Consider the following 9,040-nt stretch of genomic DNA (forward strand, 5'->3'; position numbering starts at 1 on the left):
GTTGACTGAAGTGGCGTTTTCTCTCCATTGGCCCCTCCATGATAAATTGTCGGTCAACATGCTCTCCAAGCACCAGCCCCTCCCAACCTGAGAAAACCAGCCCTTGGCACGTTTGACGTCATAAGGTGCGAACCTCATGGATTCAAGGATCGGTAGTGGAACAACAATTTGACTGGACCCTTTTCCATGTTTGATGAGCAGTTTGGAAGCCACAAAAGGTGAGTTGCGTTGTTGTTTTTGTTTTTTGCATCTATGATTGTCTGACTGAATCAATAAAAATAATCAATAATTGTGGACCCTAGTTTGAGAACCAGTTTTAGGAGGACAAGGTGAAAAAACAAAAACAAAAAAAAACTGGCTGATGAGCACTGATGAAGTGTTGTGTGTTCACCTCATGCACTTTTTTTCTGGTCTCAGTTTTGTGCAAATAAAATAAATATTTCATCAATCCAAATGTGGTGTGGTATGTTTGTGTGGAACAACACTTTATGATGTCATTCCAATGACTCATCAGCAAGCTCTGGAGAAGCTTGGGTGCAGTACCCCATGTCTCCAGCAAGATGGCGCACTCCCTGTGGAAGGGTGACGTTTCATGTTAGTATATCTGGGTTTCGGCTCGTTTGTAAATTGTTCAGTAATGTGATAAAACAATAAGCGTGCCTTTATAAGACACGCATCATTAAAGCCGCCACGGAAATATAGTTTAAAAAGGAAGAATCGTTGACAATCCGTCAAAGTCGTAGTGAAAGTTTCGAGGAAAACGGAGAAGCAACCGAGATGCGATGCAATACTGCCCTCTTGTGGATGACTGGGTGACTTGTTAGTGAGCTGTTAATATATAAACGATCGTTGGATTCGTACTTGAGTGGATTAGTCAAGTCAAGTCATCTTTATTTAACCAACAAAACAAACACAACATAAAACATAAACACCAATGCAATACAATCACAATTCAACATTTTTCCATTCCTACTACTGACGCCTTAAGCCTAAAGCCTAATTTACGCCTCCACGTTTGCTCTCGCGTCGATGAGCGCCGTCGATCACATGATCGACGCGAGCCATGAATTTTAAGTGCTGCGTCGCTCGTGGCCGGCCGACGTGCACACGTCGCCAATCCTTGGACGCACGTCGATGGCGGGGCGTCGCTCGCTTCTGATTGGTCCGTTCGATGGCATTTTTTCTTTTTTTTCTCTCTCTCTCTCTCTCCCCGCCCCCCGCCCAGATAGTTTCCGTGAAGGCAACTGGCGGCGCAAATCGACTTCCCTGCTCGGAGACCACGGCTGTGCATGTGGATATGTGCCTGGGACGAGAGGCGGAAAACAACAATTAAAATAAAAAAATACAAAAAATAATAAAAAACTGTGTTCGCTAAGCGCACGGCTGTTGTGTTTTGGCGAGTTTACGGCCGACACCGGTGCAAATTGGCAATAATTAATTGCCACGGTGATGAACTTACTCTCCCCCCGGCTTTGTTTCGTGTTTCTGAATTAAATTGAACTTCCTGAATCCGTCATAAAATGCAGAGGAATCGCCACTCTGTGGCGGCCCAGCCATAGCGACAGCGGGACTTGGTGTGAAACTCCAGCAGACACCGATGTGTATAGGTCGCTTGCACATCGTAATGCATCATGGGAGTTTTTCCTTCGGGCGCCATATTGGGTGTCCGCCGGTTCACAAGGTACACTCGCGAGTTACACGGTAGAGCTTATCAACCTGATGTAATTTTCGCAGTATTTTCACGATTTACCGGAAGATCAAAAACAACGATACAGGCAGAAGGTGTCTCTGTGTGGCGGGATTGATCCTAATTACGTCCTGACCAAGGGTGATTTTTTTTTTTGACGGAGAAAGCTTGCTGGCCAAATGTGACATCTCTCGACATCTTTCCCTACCTCGTGTTGACAACATGCTCCATAACACGCCAACAAATCCCTGGAGGCTTACAATTATTTTGTAAGCGGGTGGATACAGAGTGTAAACTTTAACATCGCATCAGAAGAAACTGTTGCTGTTGCACGTAAGTAAACCACATGGTGTTGGTAATTCTGCACACAAAAATGTTGATTTGTTCTCAGGCTTCCTGTTATCATTGTGTTTACATGCACAGCTGGCTTTACCTGATGTGGTTTTTCTAATAATTTTATAACAGGCAAATATGGCAGAGCGTATAAGAATAAAAAGTAACTGCACAGCCTCCCCGTGGCTTAATTAAATTTAATGCTACCCTTTCACTAGTTACATGTTAATTAATCAACTTATTCTAAATGGTTAAGGTTAACCACTCTCAGAGGACGTATTTTTAGTTTCAGTTTCCAGTACAATAAAACGTGTTCATGGTAACTACTGAGCATACTGACAGCTTTTCTTATGATCTCACTGTTAAGGAGGCTGTCACAACACCCAATTTCTGTCTGGTGCCAGATGGCAACAATTCCCATCACTTGTCACGACAACACCAATAGTATTACCAGGTATGTATGGCTTTACTTTTTGTAGTTTCTTATTTAATTCTATGTTTCATATTTTCATTACAATGTTTGTAATATTTTCAGATTCAGGCACAGATGAGTTTAACTGGACGGACTTCTGCGACTTTGTGGTGTGGACAAAGTGTGATTGAGCGAGTCCACCCAGATCGCTCGTTTTGGCCAGTTGGAAAAGCCAGAGTTTTTTTTCCCCCAAATCCCCTCCTTACCTGAACTGCTCGGGAGAGCATTTACTAGATCAGCAGTGGACTTCCAGTGTTCCTGCTCAGCCGCTGTCACCTACCACTTGCTCATGTACTTCAAAGATGCGGAATAAAGTAGTTTTTTGTGCTGCAGCAGATTGTAAAATCAAATGATATCACTTGAAGTGTGCCAATCTAGACTGCCAAAAGGACAGTGGTTTTGTGACAAGTGTGAAACAAGGATTATTGGGAAAACTGAAACACAGTACTGGTACTTGTCTTACATTAAACAAATTTAAAAGAGAGCAACTTTTTCCTCTGCACATAGCATAATGAAAGTCATTGCGTACCCCATCAACATTACATCATACCGTCATCAGGATGGTAGGCACATGTGCTAAAATAAATACATTAATTAACAGTTCAATTTTATCCCTGAAATTACTACATCTAATCATTATCCACTTCATTTTTTGTGCTTTTAGAAATAATAGAGATTTATGCCATTACTTTAAGAGGGACCATATTGCACATTGAGTCAAATCCTGTCATTTCTATTATGTATAGCTTTGTAAACAAACCCAACAATAGAATTTGTATAATCGCTGCCTTTATTAGCGCCAAACAAACAGTCACATGTTGTCCTCCTCCAATGCTTTGATGCTCGCCTTCGTTTCCATCATGTCATTGGCAATCAAGTCGGTGTGGCATGAGATCCCTAAAGAAAAAAATAAATTAAAAAATCACAAAAAAATACGGTACCAGTAATAGGTTTAATATAGTAAAGTAGTATAGTTTTTTTGTCAGTGTAAAAGAAATGTACACATTTTGTTGCATTTTTTAATGTATGAACATTGCTACAGGCAAATACTTATTTCTATAAACACTTCCAAATGTCTCTAAAATATAAGGTGCGTGTACACACACAAACAAACACATACATTCACTCATGCATACAATATATCATGTAATGAATTCTGAGTGGCATACCAGAGTCAATGATGTCAGCAGTACTTGAGGGTACAGGTTACTGGAGCCATCTGGCTGCATAACTGCAACAATCTCTGCCACTTCGAGTCGTCTTTTCTTTGCTTGTCTCTCCTGTGCACGTTCATATCTTGGCACCGACTGGGCTGAGACATAGATGTTGTAACTTGGGACCCAACTTTAATGTTGGAGCCCAGTCGGGATGATTGGACAGAAAAACGGGCGCAGGGCGACCTGTTAAAATAAACAAATATATAAACAAATAAAATATGGAAAGACTGGTTATTTTACCACAGTAGGGTGGCCGTGAATAAGTTCTTTAGCATGATGTGTAGGTTACCGGGGGTCTGTTTTCTTGCATCACCCCCGGGGGTCTGTTTTCTTGCATCAGCCCCTTCTGTCTCTTTTTTTCCCAAGTTTACATTTTGCCACCAAAAAACATGTTATCGGCATTAAAAGCCCAAGACTAATCAATCCAATTTCAGCAGTAAACACTTTGCACTGGCACTACTTGGGTGAAAATGTTCGATGTTAGCTTTCGGCTAACGTCCACTAGCCAGCTTGTACTACCGAACTTGCTTGCTCATGAATCCAAAACATAAGCAACTTGCCCATATATGGGCGGTCGAAACGTTATTAATCCTTATGCATTAAATAAAGGTAAACAAGCTTACCGCTCACAAAGTGATCGCTGCACACACGAGCCCAAAGTAACGACTTCCCTCCGGAGTCCGCACTCCTCTGTCTCCAGGCCCTGGTTCCTAATTATTTTCGGAATTCGGAAAAAAGACCGACCATTTTCCCCCTTGGCTTTGTTCGAACAGCCAACGATACAGCAACAATGTACCATTTTAAACAAGGAAAACAAACGTGATAGATACGTGTTAGACCGAATCGCTACGTAAATGGAGGCCACCCAGCATGGCGACTACGAGAAATCCGAGGCGGAAGTGACGACATGTGCAAGCGACCTATTGCGCACAAGTCGGAAGGCAAACGCACGAGCGGAGCTCCAACGTGACGCCTCGACGCGAGCCTCTCGCAGAAGCATACTGAGGCCTTTAATGTTTGAAGCAGCAACATACATAACGTCACACACGTTTGCTTCTTTAGATTACATGAAATCGTTTCGTACGCTGCGTAAAATGTCTGATCGCCAGAAGATTGCAGAGGAAATGGCTGAGGCCACCCTGAGAGCCATCACTGGCGTGCAAGCCGGCCGAACTAAGGCCTTTGATGACACTTCTGTGGTGAAAAACGACATTGCAGCACTCAACCTTGCCATGAAAGGAATGAGGAGAGACATGGCCACAAGGTTGCTTGAACTGGAGAAAAAGGTCGCGATGAACCAAAATCGCGATGAAGACGGATCGGACTGAAGGAGGTGTCGGACACATGGTCTTCACTAAGCCCAGTTATCTAAAGCTGCTGGACTGTGATAATCCACATGGTATGAATCAACAAGTGATCAACAAACTATTGGAAAGAATCTTTTGGCATGATCTATATGCGATCAAATCACTGGTGAAGAGGACCCGATTGACTTTCAATAATCCATTTGCCTGAATCAAAAGTTTCCGAATGTAATCAACTCGACAACCTGCTATTTGGACTGATGAACTGAGTGAACTATCAATAATCCATCTGCTTGAATCAATTGTCTCCGAATGCAATCAACTGGATTTCTAACTTCATGGACTTTATAATCTGAGTGAAATTTTATCATTTCTGCTGACTCTATATTTTTATTTGATTTTATGCGTCCTAGTTTAGTATGGGGGCGGGAATCTATAAGCTTTATGCTTCTTCCTGCCAGCCCTTTTTCTTTTCGGTTATTGTTTGTCAAAATTGTATGATGTAATGTTTGATTGTCAACAATGTTGTCCGAAAGGAAAAATGAACAAATAAATCAAATCAAATCAAATCAAATCAAATCAAATCAAATCAAATGCACTGTTCACCTTCATTAATTTTTGACTCAAGCTTCAGATCACATGAAATGCACTGTTCACCTTCATTAATTTTTGACAAAAACACTAGTAGACAGTTGACAAATGGAATAAGACAATTACTTCCTTACCGGAGGTACCGTGTTCGATCCCAGCTGAAACCCTAATTTTCAATACTTTGAGAACTAATCCCATAAAAGTTGGAAGAACCTGGAATTGTACCCGTGTCCATCAAAACCTAATCCTTTGTTAGTAACCACTCGGCCACCTTGTCCAACTGGCTGGTTGATGTTATCGCATTTATTGGGTTTACACTTATGTGTAAATCTTACAAATACACAATTTAAAATGCCGAACAGCTTCAACCATGATGGCCGAATGCCTCATGTTCAAGTGGTCGCGGGTTCGATCCTTGCTTGAGCACCTTCGAGCTACCAAACAGAACAAAGAAATGGAAAAGATGCAGAAGACGAGGCTTGCACCCGAAACCAAGTATACCGAGGGAAATGTCGTATGCCACTCGACCATCTCGGCTTTGACGGTTTCAGGATTTTCGCTTCTATTCATAGAATCGGTGTTTGTATACTTGCATGTCAAACTATAGCATAATTAAGACATCAGACTCAGACAAATTTAAGCCAGGTCAATATAGTTGAATGGTTTACGACAGGGTCTCCGGTACAGACAAGCAGGGTACGATCCGTGTTGTCAAGTACTTTACTGGTTACATCCGGATTTTCTGTTGAAATGCAGTTGACCTTTTTTTGTTTTTTCTCTTGTTTAAATAAAGCTTTTGGAAAAAAATAGCACGTGATGACGTCGTTAGCACAAACCTATTTAAACTGTGACCAATGAAAGAGCGTTTTTTCTTTTATTCAGCAGCCTGACCAGCAACCACGTCGACAAACCCTGCGTCGCCTGCTCTTCTCCACTCATCTTTCATTGCCAAGATGACCAAAAGCTTTGACAAGAGGTTTGTGTAAGCTTCGTTTACACTCGTAGTTGTAACTTTTAACATGTCTTTGTTCACCTTTTCAGCGTGCAAACACCTCGCTAGCATGCGACGCGGTCATTAGACATGTTCAGTAAGTAAAGTACTTATTTGTTGAAGCCTATTAAACTCCTAAACGGTGCTTGGAAACGGAAGAAATTTAAAAACACGACGTGCTTTTTTTTTTTTTTTTTTTTCTCCCTCCCTCCCTTCCTTGGCAGCGTCTGGAGAAGAGCCGTTTGGCAGAAGATAGGTTGCCAGCATTTGGACATTAACAACTTTGAATCAACTCTTAACTTTTAATTTTGTCCACAGGCTTGCATCTTAAAGCGAATGGACTCATTGAAATAAATTAGCTTATTTCACCAATATCTTTGGCAATTGCGCTTTTTTTTGTTTTTGTTTTTTTCGTCGCAATCAATTTGAGACACGTCCTATGTCCAGCTCAGCCCTCTTCTCGTCACTGTTAAGACACAAACGCTCATACACGTTAAAATGTGATATCATGTTTTAATTAGTTTCAGCACATGCCGGATAACTTGCACTGACATCCTGCTCTTTTTTTTTTTCTCGTGTGCAGGTAAAAAAATAAAAATCTTGACTTGAAGCTTGAGGAACAAGAATTGTGTACGAGGCTGGCCATCGCTGGGTTTGAGCATGTTACAAAACAAAATGGCTGACGTTAACGTCTGGAACATACTTGAAGCTGCATTGAACTGCGCTTCACTCGGGACCCCTCAAAAACGTACATTATTTACCACATTTACTTTTTTTATTTTTTTATATATATTTTTTTGTGCTGACATGTTCACGTTGGTTTTCTTCTGCTTATGTCCACAAGGTGGTGCCAAAGCATCTCTGGGCCCTGAAGAACCTATTGTTTTTTTGTTTTTGTTTTTTTGCTTGTTTGTTTTTGAAACTGTGCAGGGAGACTTCCGGTCTTGATTGATCATTATGGAGAAACTGGCTGGCCAGCAAGATCCTGCACCTGTGTTTGGGGAAGACAAAGGTGTACATTATTGACACGTGTCAATAAAGTGATCTGATTGATGGGTTCTGTAAAAATGCCACAATTGGATTGGTTGCCTCTATGGGTGGGCGGGGCTTATGCAAAATAACCCCGCCCATTTATTTGCATAGGTGGGCATGGTTATGCAAATCAGGCAATATACCCTCGTTAGTGTTGGAAAAGTGGGCGTGGCTATGTGAAATCATTTGCATACAGCCAGCTGTCAATTTTGAGAGGGAGTGGTCAGTTATGCAAATTAATGAGGACTTTTCTGAAGTGGGTGGAGCTATGTCCCATCATTTGCATGTTGAAGCTTTAATCGTAGCAAAAAATGCATTTTTTTGGGCCTTGAATGGATTGTTCAGGTTGTCCTCAAAGCGGTTTTGGCCTCTGGTCCGAGCAGTAGGGCTGTACGATATTGGAAAAACATGCGATATGCAATATACTTGCTGAACATAGCGAAATCGATATTATTGCGATATTTAACATTTACCTAAAGAAATTACATTTTTATTACCTAATGAAAGAAAAAAAATTTCCATGGGGCAAAATAAGCAACCTTCATGTAATCTTAGTTCATTAATTGTAATTATGTCTTGATAATTTTCAACTATTGAATGGCGATGCACATTTTAGTTAGCATCTGACTGGTCAAATTCATAAAAAAAAGCATGAAATTCCATATAAAACTTATTGCGTGCCTTTGCGATATGCATATTGCAAGGGCCAATATCGCGATATCGATATTTTTTCGATATATTGTGCAGCCCAACCGAGCAGGCTTCCTCAATTCGTGCTCAAATTGGCATAATCTGGCCTTGAGAATGAGGTGAGAAAGTCAGCTCAGACCTGAGGACAAACCTGAACAATTTTCTTGCAATCCATTCGAGGAACTGAGAAAACAAGCACCTCATCGCATGAAAACTGACAAATTGTCACAGAAACACTCTTTTCAGTTGAACAATATATTTGACTTTTTTTTTTTATTTTTGGACACAGCAATCATGTTGGACTCAACGCGGGGTGACATGGATGCGGCAGCGCAACGACGCCATGTTGCGCGTGTGATGTCGTGAGCGCAAGCGAGACATCTCTCCAGCGGACAAAAACAAAGACCAAGATTTGTTTTAAAAACAAAAAAAGAAAAGAAAAATGGCTTGGTGACATCACACACACATTTGCCGTCAACTAGCGCGCACGCACACACCTGTCATTGAGCAGCTTGCTGTCAATTGGAGCACGGACGAGCCATCCAACATGTCAGCAAGGGACGTCTGCGTGTTCGGCCAACGTTTCCTCCATCCTGGCAACAAAAAAAACGAGTCAGTCATGCTCATTCGCATCAAATGACTCACAACCAAGGTGATTTTAGTTAACTAAAACTAACAAAAAAAAAATCATGAATGAAATAAACGCTATTTAAAACACGAAAA

General features: G+C 41.3%; 3 long non-coding RNA genes across 3 annotated transcripts; 2 read left to right on the plus strand and 1 right to left on the minus strand.

Moving 5' to 3' along the window:
• The first annotated feature begins 1,252 nt into the window (after positions 1-1,252).
• LOC144009457 (uncharacterized) lies at positions 1,253-3,978 on the plus strand. Its single transcript, XR_013280934.1, has 3 exons — positions 1,253-2,020; positions 2,388-2,474; positions 2,556-3,978. It is a non-coding gene; the product is annotated as an uncharacterized LOC144009457 (long non-coding RNA).
• On the minus strand, positions 3,259-4,515 carry LOC144009456 (uncharacterized). The gene is made up of 3 exons (XR_013280933.1): positions 4,333-4,515; positions 3,662-3,892; positions 3,259-3,389 (listed from the first exon to the last, which is right to left on the minus strand). It is a non-coding gene; the product is annotated as an uncharacterized LOC144009456 (long non-coding RNA).
• A 1,935-nt stretch (positions 4,516-6,450) lies between these two features.
• LOC144009494 (uncharacterized) lies at positions 6,451-9,040 on the plus strand. Its single transcript, XR_013280949.1, has 4 exons — positions 6,451-6,580; positions 7,179-7,343; positions 7,440-7,607; positions 8,607-9,040. It is a non-coding gene; the product is annotated as an uncharacterized LOC144009494 (long non-coding RNA).

Source organism: Festucalex cinctus, chromosome 20, assembly GCF_051991245.1.
Source record: "Festucalex cinctus isolate MCC-2025b chromosome 20, RoL_Fcin_1.0, whole genome shotgun sequence".
Classification (NCBI taxonomy): domain Eukaryota; kingdom Metazoa; phylum Chordata; class Actinopteri; order Syngnathiformes; family Syngnathidae; genus Festucalex; species Festucalex cinctus.